Consider the following 20,990-nt stretch of genomic DNA (forward strand, 5'->3'; position numbering starts at 1 on the left):
CCTGCTGCTGCCCCCTCCTTCCCATCCACAAACTCAAGCTCTGTATGCACTCCAACTCAACAAGCCATCTCTCACCATCAGCTACCCTGGGGCTCAAGAGCACAAGCCAGCCCCCTTCCCTCCCCAGTGCCTTGCATCCTCACCCCTGCTTCCCACTGCATATGGTATCTTCCCAACTCGTCCTGCCTTATTTAGATTTAGGATCTGGGCAATTTTAGCAGCTGCAGGAAGCAAAGAATTATGAGGGGGAGAAGGTGTGCAAGAGAAAACAGAGACTTGAGAAAATCTTCTGAAGAACTGGCAGCCTTTGTTCTGACCTGATTTGTGTGTGTGTGTGTGTGTGTGTGTGTGTGTGTGTGTGTGAGAGAGAGAGAGAGAAAGAGAGAGAGAGAGAGCGATCTATCCCATTCACACTAGACAAAACTTGTCACTTGGAAATTATTTTCAAACTTCTATACAAATGGTATCTATTTAGAGCGAGAGCTGTGGACGTCTAGTTTCACACAAATCCAATTTGTATATTATTTATGCTGTATGTTTACCTTTGCCATTTTTGAAAAAAGTTACTAACCTTTTTCATCGCAAAGATAGACTTGAAAATCTAAACCAATATAAACTGAGGATGCAAACAACTCCCTAAGATTAAAAACCTGTTATTCATTTTTTCTCCTAAAGATCATAAGTTATTCACAAAAAGAAAAGGAGTACTTGTGACACTTTAGAGACTAACAAATTTATTTGAGCATAAGCTTTCGTGAGCTACAGCATCCGATGAAGTGAGCTCTAGCTCACGAAAGCTTATGCTCAAATAAATGTGTTCATCTCTAAAGTGCCACAAGTACTCCTTTTCTTTTTGCGAATACAGACTAACACGACTGTTACTCTGAAACAAGTTATTCACAGTCCTCTTACTGACACTCAGCACTAGCTTTAAGGTCCAGAAAACGCAGTAATAAGTCCTCTAATTTCTTGTCCCTACATTGAATATGTGCTCTCTCAGCCTGTTGTCATTTTCCCCAGTTTCAATGTGTGGCAGCTACTTCAAGTGACCAGTGTGAGGTTTACAAAAAAATCTGGATAAAAACATTGGGTTATTTCCTTCACTGCTTTGCTCCAGTCAGACATGATGAAGATGTAGAGTTATGTGTCATCAGACTACTGAAGATATCTCATGTTTCCTGAATAACTCTCTCATTGGCCTCATATACATGTTGAACAGAAGAGCTCTCTATGGCATACTGCAGAAGACAGCCCTTGGGGCAGAGAAAATTGTTCACAGCTACCTTCTGGGTCCTCACAGAAATATACACCAGAGTCGCTCTAGAGAGAGTCCATCCACCCTGCCATAGCAACATCCACCTCTCTGAGCAAGTCTATAAAGTCTATCAAATAGATCATAAATTTGTTGACAGATTTAAAAAAAAAATCAGCATGAACTCTTTATCTTCATTCAGTGCTGGCAACAGATCATCAACTAATACAAACAGTGTACTTTTTACTCTATACTGAGGCCTATAACCTGATTGACTAAAGTCAAGGAAATCAGAGTTGAAGAAATGGCCACAGTTGCCCTATCATAGCTGTCTCAATGATTTCCCCCAGAAATGGGAGACTGGATATCGAGTAACTAATCTGATAGCCTCAAGGGTTGGTTTCTTCAGCTGTGGCCTTGCAGTAGCTTCTTTACAAGCCTCTGGTATCCTGTCCTCCTGAAGGATACATCACTAATATTAGGACTGTCAAGCAATTAAAAAAATTAATCATGATTAATCGCAGTGTTAAACAATAGAAGAATACCATTTATTTAAATATTTTTGGATGTTTTCTACAGTTTCAAATATATTGATTTCAATTATAACACAGAATACAAAGTGTACAATGCTCACTTTATATTTATTTTTATTACAAATATTTGCACTGTAAAAAAACCAAAATAAATAGTATTTTTCAATTCACTTAATACAAGTACTGTGGTGCAATCTCTTTACCATGAAAGCTGAACTTACAAATATAGAATTATGTACAAAAAATAACTGCATTCAAAAATAAAATAATGTAAAACTTTAGAACCTACAAGTCCACTCAGTACTATTTCTTGTTCAGCCGATCACTCAAACAAACAAGTTTGTTTACATTTGCAGGAGATAATGCTACCCTCTTCTTGTTCACAGTGTCACCTGAAAGTGAGAACAGGTGTTCTCATGGCACTGTTGTAGCTGGCGTCGCAAGATATTTACATGCCAGATGCGCTAAAGATTCATATGTCCCTTGATGCTTCAACCACCATTCCAGAGGACATGATGGGTTCTGCTTGATAACAATCCAAAGTACTGCGGAACACCACATGTTCATTTAGATCATCTGAGTGAGATGCCACCAGGAGAAGGGTGATTTTCTTTTTTGCTATCTTGGGTTTTGTAATTTCCACATCGGAGTGTTGCTCTTTTAAGACTTTTGAAAGCATGCTCCATACCTCGTCCCTCTCAGATTTTGGAAGGCACTTCAGATTCTTAAATCTTGAATCAAGTGCTGTAGCTATCTTTAGAAATCTCACATTGGTACCTTCTTTGTGTTTTGTCAAATCTGCCTTGAAAGTGTTCTTAAAATGAACATGTGCTGAGTCATCATCCGAGACTACTATAACATGAAATATATGGCAGAATGTGGTAAAACAGAACCAGAGTCATATAATTCTCCCCCAAGGAGTTCAGTCACAAATTTAATTAATGCATTTTTTTTTAACGAGCGTCATCAACATGGAAGCATATCCTCTGGAATGGTGGCCAAAGCATGAAGGGGCATATGAATGTTTAGCATATCTGGCATGTAAATATCTTGCAATGCTGGCTTCAAAAGTCCCATGCAAACACCTGTTTGTAGGTCATTTGTAAACCATATTGACTTGCAAGGATATAGCAAATAGATATGACGTTTAGAGGGGCACCAAATCAAAAGTAGAAGACAAAAGATCATTAAAAAGTCCTATCAAACCATCAACAGATTTGTCAGCGGGATGAATAATACTTTACCTCAAGGCTGTCTGAAAGCCTGTTGGATCTGTCAACTTCCAATGTCAGATCATCAAGATGGGTTCCAAATCCCATCAGAATAAGTACATCCCAAACCCAAACTGACAATGACAATGGTCACCCTATGACGAAGGGGTAATTTCCATTCCCAACTCAAGCAGTAGAACTAAAGTGTGCCAGGCTTATGAGTGGAGTTTGCAGCCACCTAAGACAGCCCCCTGGTTGTCATGGCAGCCATGAAATTCTGAGCCAATCCAAATGAATCATCATCTGTATGAACAATTAGCCTTGACAGCTCCAGCACCAGCAGGGAACCTGAGCAACACAGCTAAGACATCAGCGTTAGAATAGGATAATTTATCAAGTCTAAAGCCTCCCTACTTCACAGTCCTATCCTGCCCTATCCCAGAGATAGGGCAGTTTTTTTCTAAAAGTTCATGTATATTTTTTCATGTGCTTCAAATGTTGGAGTAACAGGGAAATCTTGCCTTTTTTTAATCTATTCTTATATGAATCAGTATTTTCCATTATTGATAGTGAACAATCAGCCCAAATGCCTTTCATCTGTTTTGCAGTTTTATGGGATTGCCTTTAATTTCCTAATCCTCTTAATAAACCAGTTAGAGAACTATATATCATTCAGATTACAAACATGGGTTGAAGTAGTATAAATTTATATAATCAACAGATTGCAGGAAGAAGTAGCTGAGGCTTTTTTTAAACAACTAACAAAATCATCCAAACCACAGGACTTGATGATGGAGGACTCAACTACCCAGACATCTGTTGGGAAAACAACACAGCAGGGCACAGATTATCCAACAAGTTATTGGAATGTATTGGAGACAATTTTTTATTTCAGAAGGTGGAGAAAACTACTAGGAGAGAGGCTGTTCTACATTTGATTTTGACAAATAGGGAGGAACTGGTTGAGAATTTGAAAGTAGAAGGCAGCTTAGGTGAAAGTGATCATGAAGTGGTAGAGTTCATAATTCAAAGGAATGGTAGGAGGGAAAATAGCACAGTAAGAAGGCAGACTTCAGCAAAATCAGGGAGCTGGTAGGTAAGATCCCCTGGGAAGCAAGTCTAAAGGGGAAAACTGTTCAAAAGAGTTGGCGGTTTTTCAGAGACACATTATTAAGGGTACAAGAGCAAACTATTCCAGTGTGTAGGAAAGATAGGAAATGTGGCAAGAAACCACTCTGGCTTACCCAGGAAATCTTCAATGATCTGAAACACAAAAAGAGAGTCCTACAGAAAGTGGAAACTAGGTCAAATTACAAAGGATGAATATAAACAAATAAAATAAGTATGTTTTAATTAGAAAGGCCAATGTACAAAATGAGATTAAACTAGCTAGAGACATAAAAGGTAACAAGAAAAAACATATACAAATACATTAGGAGCAAGAGGAAGACCAAGGACAGGGTAGACCTTTTACTCAGCGAGGAGGGAAAAACAATAACAGAAAATGTGGAAATAGCAGAAGTGCTAGATGTGTTTTTTGTTTCAGTTTTAACCAAAAAGGTTAGTAGCGGCTGAACGTCTAACATAGTGAATGCCAGTAAAAATGAGGTAGGATCAGAGGCTAAAATAGGGAAAGAACAAGTTAAAAATTACTTAGACAAGTTATATGTCTTCAAGTCACCAGTGCCTGATGAAATACATCCTAGAATACTCAAGGAAGTGACTGAGGAGATACCTGAGCCATTAGCAATTATCTTTGGAAAGTCATTGAAGACTGGAGAGATTCCAGAGGACTAGAAAAGGGAAAATATAGTGCCAATCTAAAAAAAGGGAAATAAGGACAATCCGGGGAATTACAGACCAGTCATCTTAACTTCAGTACCCAGAAAGATAATGGAGCAAATAATTAAGCAATTTACAAATACCTAGAAGATAATAAGGTGATAAGTAACAGTCAGCATGTATTTATCAAGAACAAATCATGTCAAACCTAATAGCTTTCTTTGATAGGATAACAAGCCTTGAGGGTAGGGGGGAAGCAGTAGATGTTGTATATCTTGGCTTTAGTAAGGGTTTTGATACCGTCTCACATGACCTTCTCATAAACAAACTAGGGAAATACAACCTAGATGGAGCTACCATAAGCTGGCTGCATAACTACGTGGAAAACCGTTCTCAGAGAATCGTTATCAGTGGTTCACAATCAAGCTGGAAGGGAATATCAAGTGGGTCCCGCTGGGATCAGTTCTGGTTCTGTTCGATATCTTCATCAATGGTTTTGATAATGGCATAGAGAGTACACTTGTAAAGTTTGCAGACGATACCAAGCTGGGAGGGTTTGCAAGTGCTTCGGAAGATAGGATTAAAATTCAAAATGATCTGGACAAACTGGAGAAATGGTCTGAAGTAAACAGGATGAAATTCAATAAGGACAAATGCAAAGTACTACACTTAGGAAGGAACAATCAATTGCATACTTAAAAATGGGAAATAACTGCCTAGGAAGGAGTACTGCAGAAAGGAATCTGGGGATCATAGTGGATCGCAAGCTAAATATGAGTCAACAGTGTAACACTGTTGCAAAGAAAGCAAACATCAGTCTCAGATGTGTAAGCAGGAGTGATGTAAGCAAGACACGAGAAGTAATTCTTCCACTTTACTCCGCACTGATATGGACTCTACTGGAGTATTGTGTCCAGTTCTAGGCGCCACATTTCAGGAAAGATGTGGACAAATTGGAGAAAGTCCAGAGAAGAGCAACAAAAATGATTAAAAGTCTAGAAAACATGACCTATGAGGGAAGATTGAAAAAATTGGGTTTGTTTAGTCTGGAGAAGAGAAGACTGAGAGGGGATATGATCACAGTTTTCAAGTACATAAAAGATTGTTACAAGGAGGAGGAAGAAAAACTGTTCTCCTCAACCTCTAAGGATAGAACAAGCAATGGGCTTAAATTGCAGCAAGGGTAATTTAGGTTGGACATTACCCTGACAGTTAAGAAGTTTTTCGTAGTTAAGCACTGGAATAAATTGCCTAGGGAGGTTGTGCAATCTGTATCTGTAGCGGCCCTGAAGGGGTTAAAGACCCGCTTCGGCCCTGAAGGGGTTAAAGCAGCCCTGCAGAGGGCTGCGGCTGGGGAAAAGGAGTTAAAACAGCCAAGCTAGGCTGATTGGAGTACCAGCCACAGCTGTGGCCAGCTCAATCAGGGCCCAGCTGGCCCTTATAAGAGGGCTGGAGGCCAGGAAAAGAGGAGTCTCACTCTAGCCCTGGAGTGAGCACAGCACAGCACAGGCCTGGTAAACCCCTAGACTGCAGGCCTTGGTAAAAGCCCAGAAAGGTACTGGGGCTGCAGAGGGGCAGCCTGGGAATAGGCAGAGGCAGCTGGTCCTAACCCTAACCTAACCTTGCCAATGATGAGTGTCCATTACATTGCAGTCTGCCCCAGTGAGCGGGGGTTAGATGATGACTGGCAGTAGCCACTGAGGCAAAGTGGGTTTAGAGGGTTGGGGGTTTCCCTGGGGGGTAGAACCCCAGGGTAAAGGGCACTGGGGTGCAGGAGGGACACTGGCCTGGAGAGGGTGCTCCAAAGGCTGGAAAGAGCTAATTTCTGGGACGACCAGCAGGAGGCGCTGCAGCGGTGAGTCATCGCCTCGCTACAGCATCATTGGAGATTTTTAAGAGCAGGTTAGACAAATACCTGTTAGGGATGGTCCAGATAATACTTAGTCCTGCCATGAGTGTAGGAAACTGGACTAGATGACCTCTCTAGGTCCCTTCCAAACCTACAATTCTATGATTGCAGTGGGAAACATTAGTCAACAAATCCTTCACAGTGGAAAAATGAAGATGATTGAGTGTCTTCCAAAAATAGAGAAATTTTGGCAGAACAAAATGATGAGAGAGCAAAGATCAGGTTATTTAAATATGTGCTGAAAATGACAAACATCTGAAGTCTGTATTCCAAAATGAGTAAACAACTGTTTTGAATGTTCCTTTAGGGGGCCTGCCAGTAGACAGGCTCTTGCTGATGTCAGTGGACGCTGAATCAGGCTCTAGGTGAGCTGAAGTTAAGTAACCGCTGGTATCCTAAATATTAGAAGTCACTAGATACTGAAGTCTCAGGGAATACACAGTCTATGAAACCTAACCACTACTCATTATTACTATATGTACCATACAAGAAACCACATGTCCACCCATTTAAAACATGTGACTGTCCCAGCCATCAGAGGAAAGAAATGACTATCTTGAATAGAAATGCTAGTATTCACAAAAACTTTGTCCAGTTTATTATGTCTAGATGCTGCATGATCTCTTTGAACATTCCCTGCTATGGTGAAAATTACTACATTTGACCGTATAGACAGCTATAGCTCTCCTGGTGACAATATCAAGGGAACCTGTTAGAGACTTTAACAGCTGATATTAATAGCCTTATGTGGGATGAATCTGTTGCAGATTGTAAGTGCCCAACCGGTGGTACCATGTCAGCTCCAAGATTTCTCAGTATTTAAAAGTCTTTACTCTCTTTCCAGGAACCTAAGGATATAATGAATGAAAGAAAGAACTTGGAGTGGTCACAGACGATCAATGTTGATCACATATAATGTTTGAGCACAGTAAAAGGATCCGTTTTGCTAACTTCTAGAGATCAAAAATGATAAGTTGGACCACCTCACAATATCAAAAATGAGTCAGATCCCCCCAAAATCATGACATTTTAAAATAATCAAAACATTGTTTTTAATCAGTCTCTTTACTTTTTAACTCCCCTCTGCGCCTCTGCCAATGTCTGTGTGACAATTTCAGGTTGAAAAGTCAACCTTTAATGCACACAATGCATGCCTCTCTCTGGCATTTACCTCTCCTCACTCCCTAAGACGGGAACTGCCATTCATTTCCTATTACTGTTTGACTCCCCTTCCTTCCCACCAACTTTCTTCCCTTAAGATTCTCCCCTTGCCTGGACCTATCAGGAGCACCTCCCTGATTACACCCCCTCCCCACCTTCTGGTGCCCCTGAGGGCTTCTCCCTTTCCCTGGACCCAGCAGCACCACCTTCCCAACTTCCACTCTGAGTTCACTTTGTCTTCTGCCTGGATCCCCAGTGGAGAAATCCCAAGGCAGCTGGAGGAGGAAAACATTGCTGCTACGTTCGGGGCCCTGGAGACAACAGTAGCTTTACCCCAGATCCTCCCCCTACTGCCTCAGGACCCTCTCTGCTGGACCATATATTGAAGGCAGGGCTCAGAGTCAGAGCAGGTCTATTTCCTTAGCCCTGAGGCTCTCACACGAGCTCCGCCCACTTTGAAAATTGCAGTATCAGAGGAACTTCTCCTGCAGATGCCAAATCCCATGACGTGCCATCAATTTGAAAGAGTTAGTAACACTACCTTCCCCTGGCTGCTCAGAGAAGGCTCCCCTTACCCATTACTGGCTGAGGGAGCTGCCATTCTATCCCCTCCATCTCCCACCCCAAAAAGCCCCATCACTGTCCTCTGCACCTCCCTCCCACACCCCATCCTCCTACAACACCTCTGCCTCCTGCTCCCCCTCACTTTCTCTATCCATTTTTCACAATGTCCCTGCTGCTCCTCACTGTCCCATCTAGCCTCCTGAACCATAGAATGGCAGCCACTTTGCCTGTTGACCTGGCTTCAATCTCACTGAAAACAGTGGGAGGTGGCAGCAAACTTTTATTAAGGGCAGCTTCACTTCCACATGCAACTAGACCTGCAGGTCTCAAACTGTGGGTTGGGGTTGCCAGGGCTGGCGTTAGACTTGCTGAGACCCAGGGACAAAGCCAAAACCCGAGCCTCACTGCCTGGAGTCTGATTTTTTGGAGTTACATATATAGAGTCAAATCCAGCACGCCTCACTTAAGCAATATTCCCAGTGACATCAACAGAAGATTTGTCTGAGTAAAGGCTGCATAAGGGCTGCAGGATTTGGTTCATTTATTTTATCAAAAAAAGTAATACTTGGACTTGGTAATATTGCACTAAATAATATAACAAATTTTTACTGCTCGAAAAAGAAACTGTATTAAAAGTATCATTCAAATCTACAAATAATTTACCAGAATCTGCTCCTATTAGAGAGCCCTCTTAGTACTATGACTTGTCCTAAAACTCAGCACATAATTTAATAAGAACAAAATCAAGGACATAGAAAGTGCATAGTTTCTTGAACAGTGTGACTGTGCAGTATCAAATTTCTCCAGTGATGATGTGGCTTTCAGCAGAGCATCACAGCCATACAGGACACAAATTCATTACTTATTAAGTGTGAAAAAGTTGCACAATGGTGTTACATTTCTAAATACTAATGTTGTTGGGCCCAAACTGAGGTACTGAAAACCTTGAATGGGAGTTGAGGGAGGCTCAGAACCTCACAGGACTAGGCACATACAATTGAAAAAATATATTTTTTAGCTCCTATAAGATATTTTGTAGCTAATGTCTTCTATACTTTTATTGGCTCAGATTCTGCTTTCATGTCCTTGCAGGCAGAACTTTGCACTGACCCGGAGCCCACAATGGCACAAGTGTTCATCTGCAAGGATCTAGTTGCAGGATCAAGGCCATAAAATAGAAGACCGTATTAGCTACAAAATGTCTTATATTTGTACAATTCTGAGTTTAATGGGGCTTTGATCTTGATTGTGGCCTCATGGAACTACTGGAATGCAAATAAGTAAAATAAATAAATGGCATTTAAAGGAAGACCAAGTGATTTAAGACCAACATTTAGGTTTAGATGGCTAATAAATGCTAGTAAGAATCTAAAACAGTATAACACATCAGCATAACAGCTTTTAATATAGTTCTTTTAACATGTTAATACAGCCATTTTAAATGTAAACATTCTCCTGTAGTACATGCAACCTAAGCACTGCAGCATTGTACTACTGCATTAGAACCAATAGTGAAAACAACATTATACAAAACAGGTTAATTTCATTGTCCAAACTAAGAGAAGCATGGAATCTAATCCAACAGTAAACATAGAACATAGTAAAACGTAAGATTTGTTTTGATAATCTAAAAGCACACGAGTTATACAAGTGAGGGGAGTTTGGGTACAATATATTTTAATTTTGATATATTTCCTTTAAAGAACATTGGATGAAATTACTGCTTTAAAATACATTTATTCTAACAGATCATACTTTTTAAATGGAATGACTGCCCCCTGGTGGAGAGAGTCAAGGACTCAAAGTATATAAGCAAACCACTCGCTTTAGGACAAATGGCTGGTATTGCCAGGGTTTTGGGGTACTTTTAGAAGCTGTAGAATGTATTTGTCCTGATACCTTTTTCTGATGGGATTACAAGTTTGGTTGATAAAGGTACAAAAGTAGATGTAATATTATCACAGGCTCCTCTGAGTCAAAGGACCATCTCATTAAGTAAACTTAATTTATTGCTGAAAAATTAAGGTAACATTTAACTCAAGATGGCCACCTGGGCTTTAAAATCCCTAACATTCCTTTGCTAGTTCAACCAAAAGATGTGTCAGAGTTAAGCCCCTGACCAGGCCAGATTTCCTGGATTAAGACGGGGAAATCATTCCTCCCCTGTCCCAGCTTTACCTAAACATGATCCTGGAAGAAGCAGCCAGCCCTTGTTACCTTGCCTGCTTGAGCCTGATTGGTTTCTGCTTGCTTCTAGCCCTTCTAGCAGCTGGAAGATCAATTCTTCTTGGCTCTGCCCACAGCTGATCCTGGGTGATCTTTCTAGGTAGCTCTTGGAAGACTAAACTCACTGCTTTTTCCCCCAAAAGGATACCACCTTTAGGTAGGGTGTGCCAAGACAGCAGGAAGCAGCAAATGCCTACTACACCTCATCACAAATATATTTTGATTTCTGTAAGGCATTTGACTTGGTATCACATGACATTTTGATTAAGAAACTGGAATGCTATAAAATCAACATGGCACACACTGAATGGATTAAAAACTTGCTAACTGGTAAATCTCAAAATGTAACTTTTAACAGGGAATCATCACTGAGCAGGGGTGTTTTCTAGCGGGGGCCTCACAGGAGTCAGTACTTGGTCCTATGCAATTTAATGCCTTTATCAATGACCTGGAAGAAAACATAAAATCATAGTTGATGAAGTTTGCAGATGACCCAAAGACTGGGAAAGTGGCAAATAATAAAGAGGACAGGTCACTGATACAGGGCAATCTCTTAGTGAACCTGGCACAAGCAAATAAAAAACGTTTAAATACTTCCAAATGTAAAGTCATACATCTAGGAACAATGAATGTAGGCCATACTTACAGGACAGGAGACTCTTTCCTGGTGATTCTGAAAAAGACTTCGGGGTTCCTGGTGGATAATCAGCTGAACATGAGCTCTCGGTGTGATGCTGTGGCCCAAAGGGCTAATGCTATGTTTGGATGTATAAACTGGGGAATCTTGAAAAGGAGTACTTGTGGCACCTTAGAGACTAACCAATTTAGTTTCTAAGGTGCCACAAGTACTCCTTTTCTTTTTGCGAATACAGACTAACACGGCTGCTACTCTGAAACCTTAAATAGGAGTAGGAGGTTATATTATCTCTGTATTTGGTTCTTGTGCAACCACTACTGGTGCAATCCTCTGTCCAATTCTGGTGTCCACAAAACAAGAAGGATGTTGAAAAATTGGAGAGGTTCAGAGAACAGTCATGAGCACGATTAAAGAATTGGAAAACAAGCCTCATAGTGATGGACTCAAGGAGTTCAATCTCTTTAGCTTAACAAAGAGAAGGTTAAGGGGTGACATGTAAGTATCTACATGGGGAACAGAAATTTGATAAGACAGCTCATCAGTCTATGAGACAAAGATATGACAGGATTCAATAGCCGGAAGCTGAAGCTAGACAAATTCAGAGTAGAAATAAGGCACACATTTTAAACTGTGAGGGTAATTAACCATAATTAGCCATAGGAACAACTTTCCAAGGGTTGTTGTCGGTTCTCCATCATTGGAAATTTTAAAATCAAGATTGGATATTTTTCTAAAAGAAATGCTCTAGTTCAGACAACAAAGTTGTTCTCTTTTGCCACAAAGGGCAGGACAAGAGGCAATGAGTTCAAACTACAGCATAGCAGATTTACATTAAATCTCAGGAAAAACTGTACGAAGAATAGGACAATGGAACAGACTGCCTCAGGAAGTTGTGGAAACTTCTTCACTGGAGATTTTCAAAACGAGGCTGGATAGCCATCTTTCTTGGATGGTTTAGACACAACAAATCCTGTATCTTGGCAGGGGGTAGACTAAATGACCGTTGGTGTCCCTTCTAACTCTAAGTCTCTAACTCAGGGTAGTCCTACGGCCTGTGTCATTCAGGTTAGACTAGATGATAACCTATGAAATTATGAATGTCTGCCTGCCAGTCAATCTAATGGTGTCCCCTCAGTATCTCAGCTCTATTTTTAAAACAAACAAACAAACAAACATGCAAAGCCCTTCTATTGGGCATTCACCTATAATGCCCCAACATTTAGTGTGCCCCAGCCATCTACCCCAGTTGGAGAGTGTCAGTCCCATTCTGGCAGGAGTGTGCAAGCATGTTTACGGAGGTATTTAAAGGAGGAGAGGATAGAGGTTTTGGTGTTAAAGGAAAAAAGTATCTTTTGGTGTTCCCTAGCTAAGTTGTGGCAGACAGGGAGCTAACTGAAGAATGCTAGGGAATAAGGGTATCACCACATAGCTCGATCAGCCTAAAGCAGCTCATGCACTGTGTGATGCTGTATAGAAGGCATGATAACCAGCTGTCAAAGTTCCTCCCCCACTCTGAACTCTAGGGTACAGATGTGGGGACCTGCATGAAAAAACCTCCTAAGCTTATCTTTACCAGCTTAGGTCAAAACTTCCCCAAGGTACAAAATATTCCCCCCGTTGTCCTTGGACTGGCTGCTACCACCACCAAACTAATACTGGTTACTGGGGAAGAGCTGTTTGGACGCGTCTTTCCCCCCAAAATACTTCGCAAAACCCTGCACCCCACTTCCTGGACAAGGTTTGGTAAAAAGCCTGACCAATTTGCCTAGGTGACTACAGACCCAGACCCTTGGATCTTAAGAACAATGAACAATCCTCCCAACACTTGCACCCCCCCTTTCCTGGGAAATGTTGGATAAAAAGCCTCACCAATTTGCATAGGTGACCACAGACCCAAACCCTTGGATCTGAGAACAATGAAAAAGCATTCAGTTTTTTACAAGAAGACTTTTAATAAAAAATAGAAGTAAATAGAAATAAAGAAATCCCCCCTGTAAAATCAGGATGGTAGATATCTTACAGGGTAATTAGATTCAAAAACATAGAGAACCCCTCTAGGCAAAACCTTAAGTTACAAAAAAGATACACAGACAGAAATAGTTATTCTATTCAGCACAATTCTTTTCTCAGCCATTTAAAGAAATCATAATCTAACACATACCTAGCTAGATTACTTACTAAAAGTTCTAAGACTCCATTCCTGTTCTGTCCCTGGCAAGAGCAGCATACAGACAGACAGAGACCCTTTGTTTCTCTCCCTCCTCCCAGCTTTTGAAAGTATCTTGTCTCCTCATTGGTCATTTTGGTCAGGTGCCAGCGAGGTTACCTTTAGCTTCTTAACCCTTTACAGGTGAGAGGAGCTTTCCCCTGGCCAGGAGGGATTTCAAAGGGGTTTACCCTTCCCTTTATATTTATGACACCAGCTATACACTAATGTATAATCACTAATGTATCACTACCATTACAATCGCTAATGTATCATCATTATGGCACAATTGCACTAAGTATCAACAGAAAAGTTATAATTAAGGTTAAGATTTTGTCATGGTTATTTTTAGTAAAAGTCACAGACAGGTCTGGGCAATAAACAAAAATTCACGGGAGCCTATGACTGGTCTGTGACTTTCACTAAAAATAACTTGGGGTTCAGGGCTAGATGTGGGGGAGGAATGACAGCTGGGATCCCATGAGGTGGACTTACAGGTCGAGCCCCCTCACCTCCACCCCCGCCCTGGGGGTGAGCACAGCTCCCACTCTGGAACTGGCCACAGCTGCAGGGCAAAGGGCACACAGTCCTGACTCCAACCCTAGCCACAGGTGCACAGCCCTGGCCGCAGCCGGGGGGCACAGCCCTTGGAAGCTGCGGAGCAGGGGCACAGGGCCCCGCTGCAGCCCCCGCCACAAGCTGCAGGGCAAGGACACATGGTCTGGTTCCAGCCCCAGCTGTGGGACAGGGGTGCACTGTCCCGCCTCCAGCCCTGGCTTCAGCCGCTGACAGCTGAAGCCAAAGAAGTCACGGAGGTCTGGTAAAGTCACAGAATCCATGACTGCCATGACCTCTGTGACTAACTCATAGCCTTAGTTATGATTTGCTAAGTATGATGATCCTATTTATATGCATCATCATCTTTGTATCTGAAGTTATGAAAATTAGCTATGTATTTGTATCTCAAACAGGTGTTTTGTGTTCCTGGGTGATACCACCAAACAGATTTACATCAGGAGTAGACAGCCATGAGTTGATGGGCCATCGAAGATAATAAATACATCCAATGAGCTTTTCCTGGTGCACAGCCAGGAGATGTTTCACAAAGCACTCAGGCCCAGTGACTCATCATGGCATGTAAGGACACATGAAGAGGATATGGGACCTAAGAGTCCTTCCATGCACCTGGGCTGAAGGTATAAGGGGAGACTGTGACATCACTTCTTTGTCTTCATCATCTGCTTCACATCTGTGGACTGCATTTCTAATAAGGAAGCTTTGAACAAAGGGACTGAATGACCCCACAACCAGTCTGAGCAATCCAGAGAGGCACTTTTACAAGCTAGCAGATTTACATCGCTGTTACGATCCTTACCTGCAATCTCTGAAAATCAACTGTAATGTATATGGTCTTTTAACCATTCAATAACTTTTTTCTTTTTATATTATTAAATCTTTAGTTACTAAAGGATTGGCTCCAAGTGTGATTTTTTTTGGGTAAGATCTGAATTATATAGTGATCTGGTGAAATGGCTGGTCCTTTGGGTTTGGAAGAACTTTACATATGATTGATCTAGTTTTCAGTAATCTCCTAATTATAAAGTCCAGTTGTCTGTGTGGTGAGCTAGGGGCTGGAATGCCTAAAGAGACTGCATTTATGACTTCTTGTTAACTAGTTTGGTAATACAGATGTTCACTTGTGTTACTGGTTGGTAAAATCGAACGATAGAATAGGCACCAGTCTGGGGTATATTTGCCCTGTTTCTCAGCCGACTGTCCTGAATTTGGTATTCTCAGCTGTGACCCACTTGCGGATGATACTAAACTGGGAGGAGTGGTAGATACGCTGGAGGGGAGGGATAGGATACAGAAGGACCTAGACCAATTGGAAGATTGGGCCAAAAGGAATCTGATGAGGTTCAATAAGGATAAGTGCAGGGTCCTGCACTTAGGACGGAAGAACCCAATGCACAGCTACAGACTAGGGACCGAATGGCTAGGCAGCAGTTCTGCAGAAAAGGACCTAGGGGTGACAGTGGACGAGAAGCTGGATATGAGTCAGCAGTGTGCCCTTGTTGCCAAGAAGGCCAATGGCATTTTGGGATGTATAAGTAGGGGCATAGCGAGCAGATCGAGGGACGTGATCGTTCCCCTCTATTCGACATTGGTGAGGCCTCATCTGGAGTACTGTGTCCAGTTTTGGGCCCCACACTTCAAGAAGGATGTGGATAAATTGGAGAGAGTCCAGCGAAGGGCAACAAAAATGATTAGGGGACTGGAACACATGAGTTATGAGGAGAGGCTGAGGGAGCTGGGATTGTTTAGCCTGCAGAAGAGAAGAATGAGGGGGGATTTGATAGCTGCTTTCAACAACCTGAAAGGGGGTTCCAAAGAGGATGGCTCTAGACTCTTCTCAATGGTAGCAGATGACAGAACGAGGAGTAATGGTCTCAAGTTGCAGTGGGGGAGGTTTAGATTGGATATTAGGAAAAACTTTTTCACTAAGAGGGTGGTGAAACACTGGAATGCGTTACCTAGGGAGGTGGTAGAATCTCCTTCCTTAGAGGTTTTTAAGGTCAGGCTTGACAAAGCCCTGACTGGGATGATTTAACTGGGAATTGGTCCTGCTTTGAGCAGGGGGTTGGACTAGATGACCTTCTGGGGTCCCTTCCAACCCTGATATTCTATGATTCTATGATTCTATGGTGACACACTGCACCACACAGTAATGAATCTAGGTAGCAAATGTCACTAATACTTCAAACTGTCCTTGATGGGCTGGTGTACCAGGACTTGAGAGCCTCCTGCAGCTGCACAATTGTCTGAAGCAGCCATGTGGAGCACAGACAAGCATCTACAATGTCAGCATCCTCAAATGACCAACACTTAAATTTGCACATCTGCTGTAACATGAAAATCAGGCCTTGAAAGAGCTGCCTCACAGTGAACTTTTGTATGATACTGCTGTAAATTGATTAGGACATAAAAACAGCCTAGCTCAATTCCATGTACCTTGAGAGGGGTCACCAGCTTTATCTAAACTCTGAAGAGTATAACACTAAACAATAGGTTGCTATGCAGAAAATGCCACCATCTACCAGGAGATCTGGTACAGCAAGTAGTGGTGCCAGAGGTTCCTGTGAGGGAACATCTAACTTTCCTACAGAGATACGGAACACAACTAAGAATGAATAAAATATCAGTCTAACAGTGTTATTTGACCTGAATGGCAAGGCATATCAAATATGAGGAATGGCCTTCATGCCCAACAACAGCACTTGATCCTTCATGCTATATTCCGTTATAGCCCATTGCAGTTCAAAAAACAAACCACAACACAGGATGAAACTGACTTATGTACAATACCAGCACAAAGAAAGAAACATGAATTTTATCCACAATGCATACAGGACCCAATACAGGGAAGAAACTTCAGAGGTGCAGAGAAACCCAACCACAAATTACCTATCAGTGGCCTTATCTTAAAGCTTGCGGTGACAATCAACAGAAATAGTTAGTATGAACAGAATGATTTTAACTGATGAATAAGCATTTTAGCTATACATCATTTAAAAGTTAGTAGGCATATTTTGACTTTACATTTCGATTGCAGGAAGTGACTCTGAACTTTTCCTTTTGAGGGCCCTGCTAAAGCAAAGAGATGTGCAAACAGGCTAGTGCCCATGGTAGTAGTCAGATGAACGGGATGGGAGAAAGGAGCTATGAGAGGGGAAATGATTGGGAGGAAAGGCAGGAGCTCTTGTAGTAGGTGGGGAAGGTACAGGCAGGCTGCACAAGCTGCTGTTGTTGGAGGGCCTCCCACTCACACCTCAGGAACAGGGAGAGAGGCTTTTCAGTAATGACAAATGCAAAGTACTCCACTTAGGAAGGAATGCTCAACTGCACAAATACAAAATGGGAAAGGACTGCCTAGGAGGGAGTATTGCAGAAAAGGATAGTAGATGACAAACCAAATATGGGCCAACACTGTTGCAAAAAAAAGCAAATATCATTCTGGGATGTCTTAGAGTGAATGTTGTAAACAATGCATAAGAACAGGTTTCAGAGGAACAGCCGTGTTAGTCTGTATTCGCAAAAAGAAAAGGAGTACTTGTGGCACCTTAGAGACTAACCAATTTATTTGAGCATGAGCTTTCGTGAGCTACAGCTCACTTCATCAGATGTTTACCGTGGAAACTGCAGCAGACTTTATATACACACAGAAATCATGAAACAATACCTCCTCCCACCCCACTGTCCTGCTGGTAATAGCTTATCTAAAGTGATCAACAGGTGGGCCATTTCCAGCACAAATCCAGGTTTTCTCACCCTCCACCCCCCCACACAAATTCACTCTCCTGCTGGTGCTAGCCCATCCAAAGTGACAACTCTTTACATAATCAAGTCGGGCTATTTCCTGCATAGATCAAGGTTTTCTCACATCCCCCCCACCCCCATACACACACAAACTCACTCTCCTGCTGGTAATAGCTCATCTAAACTGACCATTCTCCAGGTTTAAATCCAAGTTAAACCAGAACATCTGGGGGGGGGGGGGGTAGGAAAAAACAAGAGGAAACAGGCTACCTTGCATAATGACTTAGCCACTCCCAGTCTCTATTTAAGCCTAAATTAATAGTATCCAATTTGCAAATGAATTCCAATTCAGCAGTTTCTCGCTGGAGTCTGGATTTGAAGTTTTTTTGTTTTAAGATAGCGACCTTCATGTCTGTGATTGCGTGACCAGAGAGATTGAAGTGTTCTCCGACTGGTTTATGAATGTTATAATTCTTGACATCTGATTTGTGTCCATTTATTCTTTTACGTAGAGACTGTCCAGTTTGACCAATGTACATGGCAGAGGGGCATTGCTGGCACATGATGGCATAGATCACATTGGTGGATGTGCAGGTGAACGAGCCTCTGATAGTGTGGCTGATGTTATTAGGCCCTGTGATGGTGTCCCCTGAATAGATATGTGGGCACAATTGGCAACGGGCTTTGTTGCAAGGATAAGTTCCTGGGTTAGTGGTTCTGTTGTGTGGTATGTGGTTGTTGGTGAGTATTTGCTTCAGGTTGCGGGGCTGTCTGTAGGCAAGGACTGGCCTGTCTCCCAAGACTTGTGAGAGTGTTGGGTCATCCTTTAGGATAGGTTGTAGATCCTTAATAATGCGCACCTGCACATCCACCAATGTGATCTATGCCATCATGTGCCAGCAATGCCCCTCTGCCATGTACATTGGTCAAACTGGACAGTCTCTACGTAAAAGAATAAATGGACACAAATCAGATGTCAAGAATTATAACATTCATAAACCAGTCGGAGAACACTTCAATCTCTCTGGTCACGCAATCACAGACATGAAGGTCGCTATCTTAAAACAAAAAAACTTCAAATCCAGACTCCAGCGAGAAACTGCTGAATTGGAATTCATTTGCAAATTGGATACTATTAATTTAGGCTTAAATAGAGACTGGGAGTGGCTAAGTCATTATGCAAGGTAGCCTGTTTCCTCTTGTTTTTTCCTACCCCCCCCCCCAGATGTTCTGGTTTAACTTGGATTTAAACCTGGAGAATGGTCAGTTTAGATGAGCTATTACCAGCAGGAGAGTGAGTTTGTGTGTGTATGGGGGTGGGGGGGATGTGAGAAAACCTTGATCTATGCAGGAAATAGCCCGACTTGATTATGTAAAGAGTTGTCACTTTGGATGGGCTAGCACCAGCAGGAGAGTGAATTTGTGTGGGGGGGTGGAGGGTGAGAAAACCTGGATTTGTGCTGGAAATGGCCCACCTGTTGATCACTTTAGATAAGCTATTACCAGCAGGACAGTGGGGTGGGAGGAGGTATTGTTTCATGATTTCTGTGTGTATATAAAGTCTGCTGCAGTTTCCACGGTAAACATCTGATGAAGTGAGCTGTAGCTCACGAAAGCTCATGCTCAAATAAATTGGTTAGTCTCTAAGGTGCCACAAGTACTCCTTTTCTTTTTGCGAATGCATAAGAAGTAATTCTTCCACTCTACTCAGCCTCAGCTGGAGTATTGTGTTCAGTTCAGGACACCACACTTCAGAAAAAATGTGGACAATTGGAGAAAGTCCAGAAGAGAGCAACAAAAATTATTAAAGTTCTAGAAAACCTGACCTACAAGGAAAGATTGAAAAAAATAGGTTTGTTTGGTCTGGAGAAGAGAAGACTGTGGGAAGGGACATAATCTTCAAGTGCATAAAAGGTTGTCATAAATAGTAGGGTGATAAATTGAGCTCCTTATCCATTGAGGACAGGTCAAGAAGTAATGGGCTTAAATTACAGCAGGGAGATTTACAGTAGACATTAGGAAAAACTTCCTAACTGTAAAGGTAGTTAAGCACTGGAAAAAATTACCTGGGGAGGTTGTAGAATCTCCCTCATTTGTGGTTTTTAAGAACAGGTTAGACAAATATCTGTCCAGGTTGGTCTAGATCGGGGTGCCCAACTTACAGCTTGCAAGCCATGAACAGCCCATGAGAGCATTTCATAAGGCTCATATACTTCAACACAATATACTAACAGCTGATTCATTCGCACTTTGTCATCACTTTTACATCACTTTACTTTACACAAGTGTGTAAACAGACAATACTGTACATAGGAAAAAACCTATTTAAATACATACGAAACAAGCTGAAGTTAAAATATACATCAATACATGTGACTTTAAATCTTATTAAAATATCTAGAATCTGTTTGGCTCACACAAGGTTGTGCTTACGTTTATGTGACCCTCTTACGTAATAAGGTTGGGCACCACTGGCCTAGAGAACACTTAGTCCTGCCTCCGTGCAGGGAACTGGACTAGCTGACCTACCGAGATCCCTTCCGGGCCTACGTTTGTATGATTCCATGGTTCTGAGCCTGCTGAGCTCCTTACCACCCATACTGGAAACCACCTGCGGACTCTTGCCAGGGACAGGAAGTCTCCTGGGCCTCAGCCGTCAGAGCTGCGACCACCTATCCCCCCACAGATCTCTTTCTGCTGAATCATGGGGGGGCAATATCTGAGGGAAGGTGATGGTGCCCCCACAGAAAAGGGTTTTATTTGGCCTCGCACATAGAGGGGCAATGGTGGCACCTGGGAAGGGGCTTTCTCCAGGCCCAGAGGTTTAGTGAGATGGGGGGGGAGGCGGAGCACAGCACAGCTCCTGGGGCCTCGAGAACCCCTCTCCGGTTTCAATTGCTTCTACCGCTGGAGTCGGGCTGCAGGGCGCCCCCATGGGATGGACCCCGCCGGGTTTAGCCCGGGCGGGACGGGGATTTGGGCTACGGGTGTTTTCCTCCATTGCCTCCTCTCACCCTTCAGCTAAGAAAACGGCCCGAGATTCACGAGGGCGTCGGCCCAGCCCTGTACCGCGCAGAGGACGGGAGCGGGACGCGTAACGTCCCCCGGCCGCAGGGCACCGTCTCCACCGCCGGGCGGGCGAGGCCGGCCGGCCGGCCCGCCCCTCTCGAGCGGCGCCCGGAAGGGGCGGGG

The 20,990-nt window shown here is 42.6% G+C and overlaps 1 protein-coding gene across 1 annotated transcript in view; it reads right to left on the reverse strand.

Annotated features, from left to right (window-relative positions):
* GREB1 (growth regulating estrogen receptor binding 1) overlaps nt 1–20,925 on the reverse strand; it is a 175,694-nt gene extending 154,769 nt beyond the window's left edge. Inside the window, exon 1 of the mRNA XM_073335996.2 lies at nt 20,813–20,925. The gene's annotated coding sequence lies outside the window, so the exon portion shown is untranslated. The remainder of the gene's footprint in view (nt 1–20,812) is intronic.
* Between the last annotated feature and the right edge of the window lie 65 nt (nt 20,926–20,990).

Source organism: Lepidochelys kempii, chromosome 3, assembly GCF_965140285.1.
Source record: "Lepidochelys kempii isolate rLepKem1 chromosome 3, rLepKem1.hap1, whole genome shotgun sequence".
Taxonomy (NCBI): Eukaryota; Metazoa; Chordata; order Testudines; family Cheloniidae; genus Lepidochelys; species Lepidochelys kempii.